Genomic DNA, 21,410 nt, shown 5'->3' with positions numbered 1-21,410 from the left:
TGGAGGCGAGGATGTTTGATTGAAAGAGGCGGTGTGAGGGCGCGTCGCTAATGCGGCCCTTCTGTCGCGCCGATTAGTCTCAGCCGGGAATATGTTAAAAAGAAGCGGACGAGTAACAAATTTTCGGCCGTTCTCGGCGAGAAGCGAGAAGAAAGGAGTTGGGCCGGCCACGGCCGCGTCACGGGCTCCTCTTCTTTCCACAAACTGTTGCGGGCCATTATTTTTTAATGCACTGCGCCGACTGAAGGGCGCCCGACCGATCCGTTCTGTGAACATTTCTTCGGCCAATCTAGCCGCCAGTGCTCACTGGACTAAAACTTGCTAGCCGCATTACATTTACGTTTTATTGACGTTATTTGGTACGTACTGCTTAGATTTACCGATATATTCTTTTATCTGTGCGTGTTACAGTACTTTTGGTTGTCTACCACACTTACGAATGTGGGCTATGTCATCTTCAGGCACAAGTTCATAATGTTCTGTTACTTGAAACAGTAATCTCATTCTGCCCAAGACCGCACTGACTTCGCACTAATGTTTGTTAGATGATACTATTTTCCTCTACGGCTGTTTTTAGTCCACATAATTCTTTGTCATCCTGACGTATAATTTATTGTTGTCGTTTAACTCAAATCAGCCACGCAAAGAAAATGGTTTGACGTAAAAGGAAATCTTGTCGTAAGAACATCATATATGTTTGAAAATTACGTTTAAGGATTGGGCCTGAACATAATTACAGCATATTTGAATGTTACTAATTTGAATTTTCTTCGAGTGAAGTTAATTTCTGTCAGACGTCTGTAAACAAAACTGTTCTCCTTTACATTTAAAATTTTTCGAGGCACTAATTTTTTGTTCCGGTGTACCCGACGCCCCATAAGGACCATTTAGATATACTTACGATCAGCTCTTGTAATACATGACACGTAATAGCAAATTAATGTAGTAGCGACACAGATAAGTTAATATTATGTTTATCTACTTTGCCATTACCATTTGCCCCAGAGTTCATACTTTATTTTTATTTTCCTTTTCACTGTGTTTGCAACCTTCACTCTTGGTTAAAATTATTACGAAATTTTTATGCTCTACTATTTGGTTAAAACCACCTTTACGATACATGAAAGAAGTAAGCATTCCTGAGAAATTTTAAAGCGCGTTTACAGGCATCTTACGTTGTTCACTGTCCACTGTACTCTGTAAAGCGGGATAAGTGGCTTGGTTGCTTTTTTCCAGTCATATCGAAGTTTTATTAGGAAACCAGAAATTCATATGGTCTGGGCATCGATATTGAGAAGAACATTTGCCAGTTTAGGTGAATTATCTGCAAAGACATAAGATGTGGACAAAGACAACTGCGTCGGGATGGCGAGCTGAATACACTTGAAAACTGTTAGCTTTGTACAGTGCCCTCTGTATTTCAATGTGGAAGGAAAGCTATCTGGAAGTGGGGCACGCACACGCATCCAGTTGTCCAAACTTTAGTATCTCCTACTACCGACAGAAGAATCGACTACTTTTCATCTGTTGCTTTGCTAGTAGAATTTTCTAGAACGCACTAGTGGACATATTTACAGTATTACTTTCATACTTGATTGAAGGAGAAATGCAGTAGCGAACTGTAAACTGCCTGGTATAGGCCTAACTGTGGTGTTGTCTGTAGAATATAATAACGCCGAGCCGGCGGCTGAATTGCGAACGGTATTTTCCCGCGCAACACACTGCACGTCCAGAGATTCAAATTTACCTGTTTAAAACGATGATAAATGATGAATCTGAAGTGTTGATTCTTTCAGGAGCTAGAAGTCTGCAAACGAATTCCGGCTATTTAGAAAATCGCTCAAAGAGCGGAAGTGGAGCGTGGCAGTATGTTGTAAAATCTGTGTTTAATTTTTCATTACTTAGCTTTGCAAGGAACGCTCATAGAACGAGGTTGGTGTAGTAAGTGATATTGCTCATATCTGGAAAAAGTGTGGTAGACAACACGGACGAGATCATACAGCAGACAGATAATAAAAACTATTTTGCTAGATGAAAAGGATAAGTTAATATTTTATGTTGTTGAAAATATTTTAGGTGTAGCATTATCACTGCAGGGGTTTATTGACGCTGCCATCCCCTCCCCCCTGCCACTCAAATATGTTTTTCTGTTTCATATTAAAACACAAAGAAAACTCAGTTTTCACAGGAAAGGGGACTGGCGCGTTCAGCCTCTACTAAATTTCTGTTCTCTCTCTCTAATTAGTAAACATTACAGAAAAAGACTTTTAAGGTTTTCCCGCGTGGTTTTCATGATTTATATTTCAATTAATTTGTATGTGCCTACCATTAAAGTAAAGGTGGCGTAATATGTTTGCAATATCCCCTTCTGTTATAAGATTAACTACAATCTTGTCTAGCGAACATGAATTATAAATATTTTCCAGATGGCGGCAAAACGAAGAACAACAAAGGAGGAAATGGGTTTCAGAAGATCCTTGTAAAAAGATACTTCGTGTCTGTTTTGTGCAGTGTATAAACAAATTAACTGTCTTAGTACCTTCTAGCGTACTGAAATGTGGGGACGAAATGAACATTTCATCGGATAGCTGTACAACAATAGATACACGATCCTACTAACGGGCCTACACGAATCACAACAGAGAACTTGCATTTTACTTATACAACGTGTGTTAACTGACATCACTTGCTGATGACATTCGTAGTGTATGTTTCCAGAGGGGGAGATATATATTTCTTAGTTGCAAATCACCACAGAAGTGTCGGCCAACACATCGCCTTCCAATATGGAACAATATTCCAAGTTTCCCGCTGATGTTCCATTTGACTCGGGTGCAAAGAAAAGTCAGATTACAATTCCCAATATTTATATTTTCATTTATACTCTACGCAAGACCGAAGAGTGGATATCTTTCGAATGCCTATCACGCGGACATGTGTTATAAGCTGTTCAGCTGCTTGTTGCATTTATTTAATTATAATAATTGCTAGAAATGTAACGTCACTGTTGTAGCTGAAAAAATTAATGTTGATCTTCAACAAGTTCTTCAGCAATAATAGAAGAATAAAAAACGTTAATAGGAAAAAATAAAATTTATAACCCGTAACAATAACAACCGGAAAGTAAGCGCACAAAAAATTTAATTCGAAACTAAAGACTTGTGGGAAGTGTGACTATGTTTAAAAGCGAAATTTAGGAATTGAACAACGACGCCTATCTGCGCACTTCATGTTGCAAATGTTATGGTATTACGCAAATCAAATGCGAAATTACACAGAGGAATGCAAAAACAATACGCAGAATCGCAGACGTACGAACAAGACATTTTACAGCATATCAAGAAGAGATTGACTTTTATCCGCGCATGTTTACACGACGAGGGAATCAATCTGTCAGCTCACGTGTCTTTTTCACTGACGTTAAACGGATTCAATATGATTCATGCCTCATGTTTTGTTAGAATTATGACAACAGAGACGTTTACCGCCAGCAGATGGACTGGATCAAAATTTTCCACTGCTGTACTCAATACCACAGCGCATCTAAGCAGTTTATAATTCATAACATAACCCACAATTAAACAAAAGTAGAAGATGTTTCAGTAAGTCCGTAACTGGGCTGCGCAACTATATCATGTCTGAATGCACCTACGTTGGCTAATAATACTCATCTCGAACATTGGTCTTCAATATTTGTGAAACTGACGAAAATTTCCAAGAAATGTGGCTAAACGTTATCAAAGTATTGTTAGCGAAAAATGCTCAGGCGGCATACCATCAGAGACGCTGCTTCTGGACAGTAATTTTAAGTTCCAGTTGGGCAGCACATTCACTGGTGGTGTAACATGGTCACTTCTTACCAACGAAATACTCGTACCTAATTATGATTCAATTGTATCGTCCAAGATTTAAGCACAAAACGCTGCTGCTCTTATCCACAAATCACTACAACGACATGTTGTTTAAAAAATAATATTTATATTAGTGCATTACAGTCTTTATGAAATTTTGTAGAAAAGTCAGCGATGCAGATAATAGAAGCAAATTCCAAACATTTTCGTGACTCGCTTCGTCTACTGTATTTATTATTCTGTATTTCACAGGCATAGGTGATCAAAGACTATGTTTTGTACACGAAATTTTTCTAGCTAATTTTTTCTCATACTACATCCACAGGGAAAAAAAACTCTGTACGTTTACACTCGTAAATTTGTTTTCAAAGAATTTCATGTGCATATCGTTTCAGCAGTTTCCATGTAGTTTTGCGTCAAATGCCAGTTATAATTTTTACGACGCCAACTACATGCAACATTCGCAATGACTGTTACGTGCTTAACTAGTTATCTGTACTTGCATATTAGGAAATAAATAAGTTATCACTTTGTATTCATCTACTTTGATAGATTATCTTGGCCTAGCACACAGAAGACATGTATTTTTATCTTGCATACCGGTACCACGGGTTGTGTTTGACAACTACAGGTATGCACGGGAAACAGGTGCGTTTGAAAATGGCGCTATTTGTATTGTGCACTGGACTTACCTTGGTCTGTGCAGCGTAATCTAGCGCCAGCATGCAGTCGTTGTAGCCGTTCTCCGTCTTGATGGTTGTGGACATGGGGTTCGCCGGCGGGCAGAATTGCCCCAGCTGGCTCACAGAATCTCGATACCACGGGTACATCTCGCTGGCGTCGATTGTTGCGGCGGCCGGCGGTGCAGTACTGGGACGATGACGTATGTACGTAGGTACAAAGTCTACCTCGATAATGTCGTAACGTACATGTCGGGAGAAACAGACAGATATAGTTTAACTATGCTGACAAGCTGGCAAACGCACTGGCACACGCGATGTCGGCTGCTGCAAATCTGTTTTGACACGGTGGGGTGGCGCGCCAGTTCTCCTGGCGCCAGCTCCCCAACCGCGCGCCTAATTGTTGCCGTGCTGACAGCTTCCCATCGCTATTGTTGCCATTTAGGCCCCTGCAGGAAAAGTGCTTCTGCTTCGTGCAGACGACACTGGAGTTCGCGGCAACTGTCACTCGCCGCAGACGACTGTCAACTGTCGGAAACTTCACAAAATACCCGGCCGCGCGCGCGCGCGGTTGCTTTCGGGCAATATAACACTCAAATTAACAGCGGGCGACACTGTCTGGCGGCAAGTCGCTTCGAAATGCGAGCGTCGGACGCCGGCGGCGGGTTCTTCATCGTTACGGCGCTCGCAGCGGCTGACATGCAGAATAACGGGCGAAAATGTGACGCGGGAGCGCAGGCGGCAGCGGCCGTGAGGTGTATATCTGGCCGTTTCGTTTGGAACACCGCACGAAATACAAACAAGAAGGCGCACGCGACACCCCGATCTCCCGCTCCCGCTCGCCTGGCTGGCGGCACTTCGGCTGCTCTCGGCTGCCCCCTTCGGCTACTGTCGTGCGTGATGACGGAAAGGGTGCCTCCTCCAGCCCCGCTGCTGCCCCCACCACCGGCCGGCACATGTACGCGGCTACCACTCGCGTAGCGCCATTCATAATGCGCTGCGCTCCGATGCACGCTGCCACGCTGCTCGATATCGCAGCGCATCTACAGCCAAATTACCTTCCGAAATGCGCTCCTTGCTTTGTTTACTCGTTTCTTACACCGCCAGAACCAGAGCGATTTCTCCCGAATCGCCACTTCAGGGTGCTGAACTCTTTCCGTTGCCCCTCGGGAGAAGAAATGTATGAATTTATATGCGCCACGTGTTTGTCTACGTTTAAGGCGCACTCGAACAGTAAGATAGCCATCACCAAATCGTTGTCATACTGGTCACTGCTTGCTATAGAGCACAGTTTATGCCTACCGTACGCGAAGACAGAATTGTCTCTAGTTCGAAGCAGTGAAAGACTTAAGCCAAAATTCTGTATTATATTACTGATCAGTCAATAATACTTTACCCTACCTATTTCTATGTACCTAACGACTAGTAACGCAGTGCAGAGGTAAGTATAAATGTATTTCAATTCTAAAAAAAGTCTTAACTATAAAACATTCTAGTTTTTATCAAATGTTGGTAGATAGTTTTCGATATATCTAAATTCGTGTAAATCAGAATTAAATGATGGGACTGTTCAGCAGTCGTCAATACGTGCGTGTTACCATTCTTTTAAATTCACACTTTCCGAATTCTCTATTACCTCTTTGGTTTTTCCTTTGACATTGTCAGGGTTCTTGTTTTGCACTGTGTTAGATTGAATATAGTAACTGATATTCTCCCTTCAATCAGCGTTGCTGAATAAATGTTAACTGGACTATTGACACTGGAATAGACGATTTATCAGCAGTTACATACAACTTATAAAATGTATAGAATTGTGTTTTATTATAGCACGCACGCATAGTTCACAACACATATTTTTAGAGTTACACAGGCTGTAGCCTCTGAGATGAAAATTACGCAGATGTTAGATGATCTTAGACTGAGTTCTCTGAGATAAGGCACCAGTCGTCGGAAATGAATATTTCTTTTTTTTTTTGACAAAAGAAATTGACCCTTTATAGCAACAACTTGAGCTCATAACAAACGCTCAAAGAGAAGACTCCCAGTATCAGTGCATGACCTACAACGTAATCCATTGCCGTAATTGAGCTTTTGGTTCAGAATCATGTGGGTCCATTGGCTGAACACGGTTTGTGTTATAGGAGTGTAACTGTTGCGCTACCAGCGGTCTACACCGTATTTTTCGAAGCGTGTGGTTCACGGGCAATTGGACGGGTCCTTCCCGACGCAATCCAACGCTACCTTCTCAATATTAGGTGGCGACTCATTCTTTGTTTAGAACCTTTCCCAGGTGGATTGAAATATCTAAATTTTTCGTACGTTAATTTTCACAGCAATAAATTTTTTCCACGTTAACTTGGCACCTGTTGCTTTATCTGAACTTCTGTTCGCCTTTTCGGGCACTGCATCCTGCTGCACCATACACTGAAATTATGTCTGAAAATTTCCACAACGAGTAATACTCCGTCGTCGACAAAAAGTCATATACCATAAACTGATGTAAACTCCGCTGTTGGCGCGTAATAGACGGCTGTGCATTATTTTTCAATGTAGCGCCACCAACGTCTGTGGGACACTCAGTTGCTTGTTACGAAACGCAAACAGCAGACACGTGCGTGCCTTGCAGCCATTGTTCACTGAAGACTTCATACCACATGAAATACTTTGTTTTTGATCAATGATTCCCTGTCTTAGAACAGTCCTTTTTCGTCTGCATGATTTGTATGACTAAAATGTGGGATGTCTAAAATATTTTCAGGCGTCATACCTCAACAACAGTGAAACGCTTCTTTATTGTTCAGTATTGCTTACTCATGTCGATGGTATACTAGCCCCTAGAATGCTTATGAGCGGTCTCCGAAACATATGTTCCATACTTGTTTTAATCTTCAGTCCGAAGACCCTTTTGATGTAGCTCTCCGCCCCATGCATGTCTTTTTATAACTACATAACTACCATCCTACAAACAATTGATCTGCTTACTGTATTCAAACTATCATCTCCCTCTTTAGTTAGTACCTCTTACACTCCATTAGCACATTAACTAATCTTGATGCCTTGGGAGTGTACTATCAGCTTACTTTTACCTTTACTCGATTTGTGATTTAAAGATGGTTTTCCCAATGATTTGTTTGAGCGTATATTTATTAAATATCCGATTTAGTCGCCTAACCTACAATATTCTTTGGTAGCGTTCAATTCAAAAGCTTCTATTTCCTTCCTCCATGTGCGATTTATCACCCATATGACGCTACACTCCAAACAAATAATTTTGACAAAGACTTCTTTACAGTTAATATTTATATTCAGTGTTAACTTATTTCCTCGTTATAGGAACGTGTTTCTTGCTGCTGCCAGTTTGTATTTTGTATTCTGTTTAGTTCTCACGTTGTCAGTTACTTGGCCGCCCGAATATCAAAACTCGTTTACACTTTCTGTGTCTCAGTTCCGTCAGCACCACCTGTCTCAATACGACGACGCTCCATTACCCGTGTCATACTTTTGTTGCAGTACATCTAATGCTCTGTTTTGAAGCCACTGTCCATTTCGTACAACAGATCTCCAACGTCTCGTGCCGCCTCTGACAGAATTAAGATGTCATCGGCAATTTCTTGTCTCGCGTGCCGTTATCGAGTGCGAAGTGCAGGGAGCTGACAAAGGAAGCTTGTGGAGACAGGACGACGCGGCCAGCCAATATTGACTTCTAGCGGCGTGAGGCGCCCTCCTGCTAGCTGGTCTACGTACATTCTTCCTCGTTAACCGTGCAGTTCCCTGTTGCGCTTATACTCGAGTAGTATATTGTTAGTGTATTGTGAAAATGCAGTCAGTCATCAAAGGAGATTGCTTACGAATATTTCTGAAATGTGTAAAGGCTTACACAAAATAGGTCTAACACGGTATACAAAGGACGGCGAAGGGCCAAAGATTTGTTTGAGAGTGTCAGGGGAATAATGAGAAACCTCAAGTGGTAGACGGTTCTAGAAAGACGCCTTCTGTCACGCAAAGGCTGGCATGCAAAATTCCAAGACTCAGCGTTAAGGGGCGACTCTAGGAATAAACTACAACTCCCTCACATCGCTTCCGTAGTTACTGCGAGGACAAAACAAGACTAAGGACGCTTCAGTATAGGATTCGCTAAGGTATTTGGTACTGAAACCAATACAATTTTTTTTACGATACCTCGACAACATCATAACAAAAGCATTGATACTGGAATTGTCGTTAGCTATTAATTAATATACCTTTGCTTTTTTTTAAGTTTATCTTGAATTCAAAAGGAGTTATTTGGAATACAAGGAAAAATATGGAAATTTTTATGTTGTCATGAACCAACTTCTGTACGAAATCAGTACTCGAATCACTTTACCAAAGCAGCTTAGGAGATACTTAATATTAGTGCTACACAGTTCTGAAACCTGAGCTGTACACTGTAGAATGAATTTCTCGGGAACGCACTTGTGTTTTCTGTATACTACATAGATACTTAACATTAATGATATACCTTTCTGAAATCAAAGATATTAATTATAGCCGGCTGCTGTGGCTGAGTGGTTCTAGGCGCTTCAGGCCGGAACCGCGCTGCTGCGAACGTCGCAAGTTCGAATCCTGCCTCGGGCATGGTTGTGTGTGACGTGCTTAAGTTAGATTTAAGTAGTTGTAAGTCTAGGGGACAGATGACCTCAGATGTTAAGTCCCATAGTGCTAAGAGCCATGTACCATTTCATTACAGACTGCACATGGTATGCAATTCAAGTTACTACACTTGTGTTTCCAGGATGCTATAAAGATACTGCATATATTTAAATTCTTATTAACTTTGTTGCGAAAGATTGTTATTGTCCACGATACACACGCGATACTTCCGATGCCGCTACTCTGATATTTCCTAAGATAGTACAGAATTACCGATTTAATGTTAAGAAGTCTTAGTTTATTTCTGTAAATGTGCAACTAAGTAAACAGAAATTTCGTTTTGTCAGATGCGCTGCACCATTATTTATTGATGCATCTTCGGTGGCATGAAATACGTAGACATTCTCGACTTAAATCCCGTATTTTTAAGTCACTTATTGTGCCGTTGTACTTACAAGGAGTGATAATAAAGTTTTAGTTATCATCTCGAAATAAAAGTTTCGTAATAGCCTCTTTTTAAATTGGAGGTACATGTTTGCAGTGCTGGTACAAACTGAAAGCGCCCGCTGCAGTATCGTAGCACACCGGTACAGGAGCAGAAACAAAATCCATGTATGCTTTATCGACAAACGTCTTAATTATATAACTATTTTTTCGAGGTGATAATGAAAGCTGTATAACAAACTACTCTCACTCGTAAAAGTAATATCGGAACGTCGCTAATTATAGCGCGCAAAGCGCACGGATGCATTTAAGTAGTCGTTCCTTCCACACTCCATAAACGAATGGAACAGGAAGAAACCCTAAAGTATGTTACAGTGGGAAGTACCGCTCGATAGTGGTTAGCAGAGTATGGATATAGATGTAGTTTGAAATACTCGCTAGCTGAACACGAGTGTAGTTTGAGGAGCTGGGGCTAAGTGATTGCCGTACATTTCCGGATGAGCGGGAGAGCGGCGTGTTTTTTTCTTTTGGTGGGCCGGCGCGTCACTTTTTCCGCCGCGGGCAGCGCTGGCGGCGACTTCACTGCCGCTGCCGGCCACTCTGACTCCAAGGCTGCGCCACAAAACCTGCTGAGGCCGACTATCACCTTATCTGCCATCCACCCACCCCGCTCATCTTTCGCACGCTTTTGTAACAAACGCTGCTCTAGAACGATGCGCTTCTCTGCCGTTTTTGAGATATCGAGGTTCGAAATTTTACAAGGCTGTTGGTACGTACGAAAGTGCTAGTCGTCAGTAGCGGCGTTAGCGCAACAGCATTAAGGCCTATTCACGCTGGACGTCAACAGAACGGAACGTCAAATCGTGTTCAAACTAGACGGAACGTCAACACGAAGTCTCTTCACTTAGGCCTATAGCGGACGGGGAAAGTGAAGTTATGAGATAACGTCCGTTATGCAAAAGATCGGAATATATAAGAATTAAGGAAATAGCACTGATAAAATGGACTAATGATCAAAGGAAATTCATAACGGATGTTCTTGACGAAATTTGTAAGGTAAGCCGCTGAGAAGTCAAGCAATAGAAAAAGTGCCTTCCCGGCACCTTACTCATACATCTCGGTACCAAGTAACGTCAAAACAACTGCATTTTTCTATTTCAATACAACTGACATTATCGCTGTTAAAAAAAAGTTATTCAGTGAACATTATTCTCCAGTTTATGCTCGTATGTACGCAGAATGTACGCTCTGTTAGTGTCTAGATGTTGTAAAATCTAAATATCTGTCTCTTTCAGATATCTGGCCTGTTCTTTTGCACGAACAGTCGTAGGAAATATCGAAGTCATAATGTAACCTATGCAATGTGGCAAAATAAATAAATAAATAAAAGTCCGATGTTGTTTACATCCCGTTCCGTTAACAGCATTTGAGAATGCCGCCATTTGAAATGTATTGTGGATTATTTTGGCATTCCATTCCTTTCCCCCAAGGCTGCAGATAACAATCCTTCCGTTCTAAGGCTGAATCTCATCATTTTTTTTTCTAGTCAGCCACTTAGTATCGTACGATGACTCTTCAGCTGAAGATCCCGGTCACGGCTCCTTTCCAATTTTGCAGTGCACAGTAGCGAACCATCGCCCTGAGCGCTTGTGAACAATTGTATAACAGCTGGCTCACTTCTAGCATCGAAATGAAACGGATTGTAAAACAGCAGTTAGGAAAACAGGCAAAGCCGGCCCCCTGCACGACTAGGGAACACAGCTGCTTTCCATGAGCAATGGCTTCACGGGAATAAGTGCACAAATGTATCGATAAGTATTATCATTATTATGATTCCTTTCCGAAAAAATGATTCGTTGTAATGGTACAGGTGCTTGGTGTAAGATTTGGAAAAAAGAAAGACTTCTAGTCTGGCATGTGAACATTTTTTGATAATAATTGAAGTTTATTTAAAATAATAAAATACAAAATAAAAATGAAGTTCTTATATTACAGCATATTATATGTCCTTTTGAATGTGACGTGTGTTCCTTGCCCGACTCATAATTTCAGACAGCGTTTTTTCCCGTCTCTAGCTGAGTGGGCAGCGCCGTAGAATGCCTTGCGAGGGTCCGGGTTCATTTCCCGGCCGCGTCGGAGATTTTCTGCGCTCGGGGACTAGATGTTGTATTGTCTTCATCATCATTTCATCGTCATCGACAGGCAAGTCGCCGGAAGGGCGTCAACTAAAATGAGGCGACTGATCTACCCGACGGTAGGCGCTAGCCACACACACATTTGATTTCAATTCACCCATAAATTAAGACTGGAGGTGCACAAGGGATATTTCTGTCTTTGTTATCTGCAGCTTTTCTCCCTCAATCTTCGACTGTGTCTCTGGAGAGGTGAGGCCTATTCTTGCCCAGCCGACACTTCACAGTAAGTGACCTCGCGTTACATCAAGCTGAATAAATAAATCATAATAAAGTGATTTAAACAAATAACTGAACGACTAATTTTTTTCCTTTGTTCGCACCAGAAACCTTTCCGTTCCTTAATATATACACATTTTTAAATTAAACTAAGCTTAATCCAGCCTATTTATACACTGTATATAGAGTGAGCTCTTGTGTTGTTGTAGCTGCTGTAGACTGGTTTGATGCAGCTTTCCTCGCTACTCTGTGCTACGCGAGACTCTTATTCTCTGAATAACTACTGCAACATACATTTGTTTGAATCTGCTTACTGTATTTGCCTCTTCGTCTCCCTCTACAGTTTTTACCCCCACACTTCCCTCCAATACTAAACTGATTCAGAATGTACATCATCAATCGATAGCTTATTTTAGTCAATTTATGCCACAAATTTCTTTCTCTCCATTTAGTTTCAGAACTTTCTCATTATTTACACGCTCTACCCATGTAATCTTTAGGATTCTTCTGTAGTACTGCATTTCAAAAGCTTCTATTCTCTTCTCGTCTGAACGTCTTATCGCTCACGTTTCACTTCAGTACAAGGGTACACTACAAACACCTTCAGAAAAGACTTCTTAGCACTTAAATTGATATTAGATGTTTTCCAGGAATTCTTCTCTCGCTATTGCTATCAGCATTTTACATCCTCTCTACTTCAGCCATCATGAGTTATTTCACTGCCCAAAAGCAAAACCCATCTACTACTTTCAATGCCTGATATCGCAATCTAATTTCCTCAGGGTCGCCTAATTTGACTCGACTACATCTCATTGCCTGTGTTTTGCTTTTGTTAATGTTCATTTTATATCCTTCATTCAACTGCTCTTCCAAGTATTTGCTGCCTCTGACAGAACTACAGAATCGTGGGTAAACTTCTAAATTTTATTCTACTTCCTGAGCTTTCATTTCTTCTCCAAATGTTCCTTTGGTTTCCTTTACTGCTTGTTCAGTGCATAGATTGAATAACATCGGGGACAGGCACTACTGTCCCAACCATTGCTTCCTTTTCATGTCCTCCGAGTCTCACAACTGTCGTCTGGTTTCTGTAAAAGTCGAATATAACATTTCGCTCCCTGCGTTTTATCTCTGTAACATTTAAGATTGCCAAGAGTGTGTTCCATTCAACAATCTTGAAAGTTTTCTCTAAGTATACAAAAGCTATAAACGTAAGTTCATCCTTATTTAATGTATCTTCTAAGATAAATCGAAGTGTCAGTATTGACTCGCGTGTTCCTGTAAGGGGCAGTCAGATAGAAAAAAGTAAGTAAACTCTTTATTATGTTAAAAGTAATCGCCGTAACTGTTAATACATTTATCTCACTGTGAGGCAAGATGGTTATGTCTTCAAGGAAAAATATTTGCGGTTGCCTACGGAACCGTGATTGCACCCAGTTTTTCAGCTCTTCGTCCATGGCAAATAGACGGCCACGAACGTCTTCCTTCAGGTCTCCAAAAATGTTGAAATAGCTTGGGGAGAGACCGGAACTGTATGGAGTATGTGTAAGGGCTTCGCTGCGGGACTTTTGCAGCGGAGTCGAAACAACCTTGGCAAATGTGGAGGGGAACACAAAGCGATCTTCCCCGTCTTCGGCTTCTACAAGTTCTTCCATATTTCTGTAAATAGTTTGTCAGTATTTTTCAACCGTGACGTATTAAACTGATTATTCGGTAATATTCGCATGTGCCAGCACTTACTTTCTTTGGAAATGACAGTCCTACATTCATCTTGAAGTCAGTAGGTATTTCCCCTGTCTCAAACATCCTGATCGCCAGGTGGAAAAGTTTTGCCATGGCTGGCTCTTTCAAGGCTATCAGTAGTTCTGAGGAAATGTTGTCTACTCCAGTAGCCTTGTTTCGACGTAGGTCTTTCAGCGCTCAGTCAAATTCTTCTCGTAATACCATATGTCCCGTATCATCTTAATCTACTTCCTCATCGCGTAATAGTCTTGCCTTCATTTTCCTTGTGCAGCCCCTATACGTATTAGTTCTACCTTTCAGCTTTCCTATCTTTGCTTAGTCCTGGTTTTCCGTATGAGCTCTTGTTATTCATATAGCTGCTTATTTTTTTCTCCGAAGGCCGCTCTAATTAAATTTTAGGCGGTATCGATCTTACTCCGAGTCATACAGGGTAGTCAGAAACAGTCTGAATAGCTTATAAGGGTGCTGAAGAGTATATTGTGCTGACCAATAATTGTTAAGAAAAAATTCGATACGTTGTGCCGTTTCCGAGCCAGTTAGCTTTGAAGTTATCCAATCAAGTCGTTGCGCGCTCTAGCGGCCGCCAGTGACGGTGACGCCGAATGTGTTCTTCGTTTGGCTTCCTAAAACGCAGCAGGTCAGCGATACAATGATAGAACATGGGACGTTAGTAAGGATCGAACCTGAGCCAAAGGCTACGCAGTCACGTGCTCTTTCATCTACGCTATGAAAACAACTGAGACTAATTTTATCTGGTGGTCCACTTAAACTTCTGCTCGCAACGGCCTGATTGACTAATTACAATGCTAACTGGCTCGAAAGCGGCGGAACATATCGAAGTTTTTCTTAACAATTATTTGTCAGCACAACCTACCCTGCAGCACCATTACAAGTTTTTCAGACTGTTTCTGACCACCCTCTACCCTATTTTAAGGACTAAAAGACGCTACCGACTATAAGACTCATCTTAAGTGTTAAGCTTTTTTTTTAAAAAAAAAATTAACATTTTTACCATTTCTATTATTGCACTGCAAAGCCAAATTATAAAATTCTTAGTTTATAAAACCGAAGTAACCTTTAAAATCCCTGAAAATCGGCATCTGAACTTTCTTTTTCTTCTTCTTCTTCTTCCTCCTCTTCGTCGTTATCGTTGTTCTTTTCATATATAAGATGGTCTTCACTGAGCGTCACTTATGCTAGACTTCTGGAAAGATTTAACGATGTCTTTTCTCACCCTAGACCACGAGTGTTTTATCCACTGCCACACGTGTCTGCTTGTAGGTTGTTTTAAAACTCCCTTCAACGTGAATTCATGTTGAGTTTCATCCATCATCCATTTCTTCCATTCCTGTCTCATATACACTTTGACTGATTTATTTATCGAGACATCAATAGCCTGCAATTTGAAGTAAGTCGTTCCGAAATAACAGCAAGCTCTGTATTTCCCTGGCTCTCTTTCTCTTTCACAGAATTTTTCAACTGACTACCTAACTCATGTAGCACAAGAAGGGAACTCTTCTTCAACAAAGCACCTTTACTTCTCTCCCAGACTCCGTTAATCCATAATTTCATACCAGCCTCGTGCATCCAACCGTTGTCATGTACGTGAACAACACTACCTGGTGCTATTTCAGAAGGTTTCGGCATTGTCTTGCGGCTGAAAATGATCATTTGATTTAGTTTAATACCATCAGCACAACATGAAAAGACAATAATGTACTGCAATTCTTTCATGTCAATTTGTTTTTATAGTTACAGTTTTAGCACCTTTCATAGCAACAGTTCTGTTATTCGGCACATCGAATGTCAGAGGAGTTTCGCTGTTAGGCTTAGTTCCACACTGGCTTCCTTTCGATGCTGAATAATAAAGCGATGGAAAGACAATATTTTCTCCTCATCCTCTAGTGAAATTTTCTGAGATATTTTGGTTTTGTTTCGCATGTTCAAATGGTTCAAATGGCTCTGAGCACTATGGGACTTAACTGCTGAGGTCATCAGTCCCCTAGAACTCAGAACTACTTAAACCTAACTAACCTAAGGACATCACACACATCCATGCCCGAGGCAGGATTCGAACCTGCGACCATAGCGGTCACGCGGTTCCAGACTGTAGCGCCTATAACCGCTCGGCCATCACGGCCGGCTGTTTCGCATGCTAAGTCCATGACGCTTCATAAACCTGTAGCACCAACCAACTCCACCATTGAAGTCTGTTAACTGCCACCGTAGTGCTAGTTTACGAGCGTGTATTAGAATCATTTTTATATTAATTCCAATGCCATTTTGACGGTGGTCTTGAATCCATTTCAGTAGGTTATCCAGTTTTGGCCATTTTTCATTCAGTCCTCTGTTTGCACATGTAGTCTTCATTTTTTTCAGTTCTTTACTAGTCCGCCAAGCACGAATGGTTTTTTTCTGTGGTGGAAGGCCGAAATGCCGCTGAACTCATTTGTTTCCATGTTCTTCTGCATATGCTATTACTTTCAATTTTTAGCCTGCATCATACAAATACCTTTTATTTTTTCCATTACGGAATCAGCTACTAACAAAAATATTGTACTGTTACCGATAACACAAATCATTATCAGTTCAAGTTCACTGGCACCGTAGACTGCAATGACGCATCATAGGCTAGACAGTGTTCAGGGTTTGTGATGGCGGAGCGGCAGGGAGACACTGTTAGCAAGCTTGTGAAAGCCCACAATTCGTCGCATCGGTGCACTGCTGCTGCCAGTTGAATCCAATGTTGCCAGATAGAGATATGTTTCCCGCGACATCGAATACCTGGTCATTTTTAAGACTGGCAAGAATTTTAAATCAAGCATTGGACATTTTTATATTAATTTCGAGTCTAAGATGCACCTGAATTTTGGAGGCAATTTTTCGAAGAAAAAAGTGCGTCCTATAGTCCGTAAAATACGGTGTATGCATCTATGGACTTGCTTTAGGACTCCAGCCATTTATGCCTAGCCATTTTGCACCTTCGACCAATTTCGCTTTTTAGACGTCTCTGATCATAGTTTGGATATTAAAGGTCTTTTTTTCAGGGATCGGCGCCTTTTATTGAGGCCACAGTCCTTCATGTCATCTTACTAAGCAGTATCTGCGAAAAGTGTGTTTAATATATTCCCGTATGTGGCTGGTGAAACTTTCGTTGTTTGTGTAATTGTGGCCAAAAACGTAATAAAATCATTTAGCTACTACTTTATTGACTATTTTGTAAAAATGGTTCAGAAGGCTCTGAGCACTATGGGACTTAATATCTGAGGTCATCAGTCCCCTAGAACGTAGAACTCCTTAAACCTCACTAACCTAAGGACACCACACACATCCATGTCCGAGGCAGGATTCGAACCTGCGACCGTAGCGGTCGCGCAGTTCCAGGAACTATTTTGTACCACGACGGCTTAAAATAAGATGTATGAAGTCGGTTGCTTATGGTTTTTTTTTTTTTAGTCTTATGGTCAGTTTTTATCAGCATACTTTTCCTCCCACTGTTTCCTCTTTCATTGACTTCCTCATTTGATTTTTTGTTTTGTTTGTTTGTTTTTTTTTCCTTCAAGGCTGCCAAGATTCTCGTATGTAGCTCGTTTCCATGAGAAATTCTTTTACACATTTTGTCCTGAACTTTATTTTGACCCAGTTGATGGGGAATTACAAAGTTTCCGGCCTTGCCACTTCAAAAAATATAGTACGGACGAGATTAGCTTTACCTAACAATATCTGAAGCGTCCACCTAATGAACAAACCAATTTACTAAATTTATTAAACGATTTTTAGTCCGCGGCTCGTGGTCTTCCGGTAGCATTTTCGCTTCCCGCGCACGGGGTCCTGGGTCGACTCCTGGCGGGGTCAGGGATTTTCTCTGCCTCGACATGACTGGGTGTTATGTGTCTTTCATCATCATTTCATCCTCATTCGCTCGCAAGTCGCCGTAGTGGCGTTAAAGAACTTTTGGAGCGGCGGCTGAACCGCCTCGCGAGGGGTCTCCCGGCCACCAATGCCATACGCTCATTATTATTATTAGGATCATTTGCCATTGTTTCTGTTTTAATTTCAAACAATGCATCCTTTGACTGTTCTTTAGGTTAAAAGTAATATTGGTGCTGCGATGTGTAACCAGTTGCATTAACGGCACTGCTTATGACTGGCGCCCACATACTCTATTCAACACACTAGAAGAACTTTGGACCTCGATTTCTCGAAAACACGTGAGAAGCGCATTGTTACATCTAATAAGCACTACAATAGTGTGAAAGAAGACCAAACTGGATAACCCATTGAGTGTATGCTTCCCTTGTGAGTTGACATACGTACGAACGTTCCAATATCAAAGTAATTTGTTGCCAGTTGAATTTAACTCATCCGGAACCTGTTGCAGGTGATTCGGAGACTATCCTACTGTACGTTTTCGTTGGAGATGATTACGTTAAGAACGGACTTCATCAAGCTATAGAGTAAAAAAAAATTTAAGGATGGATAGGCCAGCTTTCTATTACCGCTGAAAAATAGCCAGGAAACAATTCGGAATCATGGATAACTGTTTTCGAATACTTCATGACATCATTAATTTATCTTTGAATCGTGTCGACTTATCGTTCTAATATGTGGTATTTTACATGCATTTCTGACAAATATTTGTTCCACACATACTGTGGAATACTGCAGACAGAAGGGGAAAATCAATTTTCATCTCCTATTTCGCTGACCCACTGCAGCCTACTAAGACCTCGAAACTCGTGTGCTTCGGCTAAGCTTGTTCGTGGAATGTTAACGAATATTTTATTGGTGAGGGGCAAGTGCCTTGGTAAGAATCAAGAATACAAGACAATATAAGTATATGTAAAAAACATAGTCTGTGAAAATACACAAAAATAAGGTATGTTGGCTTGAGAAAGTAAAAACTAAATTTTGAAAAAAGATGATTAAGCGTCAAACTACATGTCCAAACGTCCGGGGTTCGATTATGAGTCGGTCCTATCGCTTCTTTTCTGAAAAGCAATCGAATTACCTTAAGAATTGTCAGCATTCCTGTCGGAGACTACAAAATGGTTCAAATGGCTCTGAGCACTATGGGACTTAACTGCTACGGTCATCAGTCCCCTAGAACTTAGAACTACTTAAACCTAACTAACCTAAGGACAGCACACAACACCCAGCCATCACGAGGCTCGGAGACTACAGTTACAATGTAGGTCGTTAAATAAGCAGAATATATTGAATTAATGAAGGCTTTAGTTATTGGTGTCTCCGAGAGAGTTCTAAAAGCTGTAACGCATCTGAAGTGGAGTTGCCGTATTCATAAATAAACTGTGGAAATAATAGGTTTATTTCCTAGCAGTAACAACGGGAAAGGTAATTAAATTTGAATGGCTGTTACCTCTCGGTAATACACACAGTGTAAAGGCAAGTTAATTAGCAAAAGAAGCAGCACGAACTAGCGAAGCAGTAATGCTGAAAATCCCCTACACGGACTTCCGCGAGAAATTTCTGACTCGTGTAATTCGTCTCTGACAAGGGGGATGGGATACTGCGAAAACCACTAGAGGACGGGTGTACGCCTGCGTACAGCGCTTTATTCCTATAGAAGTGTAGTATTCCAATAGTGTGATGCCCAGAAATATTATAACGTCTATGATCTGCAGTGTGTCAGAGACACAGCACTCCACTGCGATGAGACATCGTAAAAGCTTTAAATCGTATAAACTAGGAGTTTATAATACAATTGAGAACGTTAAATCAGCCCTATCTCTTTGCGCTACCACAGTACTCTTAGGTTTATGAATTTACGGTGTCATTACAGAATTTATAAAGGAACCACGGAGTGGCTAAAGATATGTTCACAATAGTCTTCACGGAGCCAGCATCAAAACAGCACTCACACATGCCGTCAGCGAAACGGAGCTTCGCCGTCAAGGGTCCTCGGGAAGAACATTTTGAAGTTGAAGGAACGGCCTCGTGTCTAGATGCCACTAAACTTATTCTCATGTTTTAGTAGTTTACCGGAATGTTTTGCTCATCTGTCTTCTTAGTGTTTATTTTACTGCTCGATTCGTTTACGAAGGTTGCATGATGAGCCAATATCTGAAAGCTAAGAAAGGGTGATAAAGCAAAACAATGATTTGTGTACTTGCGAAAAGGCGGACCCACCTATTAAAAAGCCTATACTGTGCATAAGCAGCGTTAATAGAAAAAATATATTGTTTAGAGAAAATTTCTTCGACAGCGAATAAGTTACCTCTGTGGATAGGGAGAAATATAGTTTTTTGAAGCTAGTCAACAGTTAAAACTAATACAAGACGCTAAGGTAAAGACGAAAAGGCGCTAGATAATGCCTTCTGGATATATATATATATATATATATATATATATATATATATATATATATATATATAAACCTTGTCCATTTGAAATATTTTCAAGCCACTTTCCCTGCTCTCTTAATTTCGTAACAGTGTGTGAGATATACCATACATCCTTCGTCAAGAGCACCTACTACGAATTTTTCTTTGTCTTTGACCTCTCTTCTACCATCGGAAGTTAATTGATGCTAGTTCTACCTTAGGGCTCCTTGTGAGGCGAACGGTCCCTCATAACTTCACTTTAACATTCAGTATTGCACTGAGCGTCGTGTCATTGTGCTCCATGTGAACACACCGCTCTTTGACGCTGAGTTTCCGTTCCGTTCCGTCACGGTCCGTTGGGATCCAGTGCACCCGTCCTTAACTCACTTCAGACCTAGGAGGAAGATCATAGCGTACCGCCTCCAGTGGAACGCCATGATTTTCAAATCAATCCGACGTTGAGGTCAACTTCAGCCACTCGAATGCAAGCCCAGTATTTCAACAAACGGACACGGAGCTATCAAAAGCACGATATTTCTGTGCTCGAAAGAACGGGTGATAGTAATGCGATGACGCTCGTAAGTCATTCCGCAAGCAGCTGTTTCGTTTCCGCGAGAGTGTGAGAGCCGGGTCCTTCCGGAACGACGAAGTGTAAATCGCCTTCTACCCGCAGCGCTTTCCTTACTTGATTTCGAGAGATCGCCGATATGATGAACGCCAGCTGTGAATGCATGTAAGATAGTGCCTATAATAAACACAGATATACTGATAATCGCCGATTACAAGATTAATGGTAAACTGGTGGAGCCCATTTTACCGTTTGAGTATTTAAGGGTTATACCAAAAATAGTGAAATTTGGAAAGTTGTTCAGTAGATTGATGCTAATAATACTGAAGTGATGTTCAGTGAAAACATCGAAAAGAAAACTGTAAAAATACTCTACGAAGTGCTAGAAGCACTTCATGAATTGTCATAATTAGCGCAATTGAAGACAACGGCTGTGGTGACTACAAAAGAAATAAACGGAAGATTAAAAACGAGCAATTATAATAGCTAACGTGTTCTAAACTAAACTTCTGGTGCGTCTGAACAAGAATGATTACGTCAGTGAGTGTTACGAGATTTCATTTATTGGAGTGAGATATGGACTTTTAACGTCAAATCTATTCAAGCATTGACGGTTACTGAGCAAGCCGTGGATACGCGGAACGGGAATGACCGGGAGGGCCAGAAAAATAAAGCAGTGGACCAGGAAAGCGACTGTCGTGCAGGACGTCATTCTGACTGTAACAAAAATGAAACAGAGG

This window comes from Schistocerca americana, chromosome X, assembly GCF_021461395.2.
Source record: "Schistocerca americana isolate TAMUIC-IGC-003095 chromosome X, iqSchAmer2.1, whole genome shotgun sequence".
In the NCBI taxonomy this organism is placed as follows: Eukaryota; Metazoa; Arthropoda; class Insecta; order Orthoptera; family Acrididae; genus Schistocerca; species Schistocerca americana.
Note: the sequence above shows the minus strand (reverse complement) of the source record.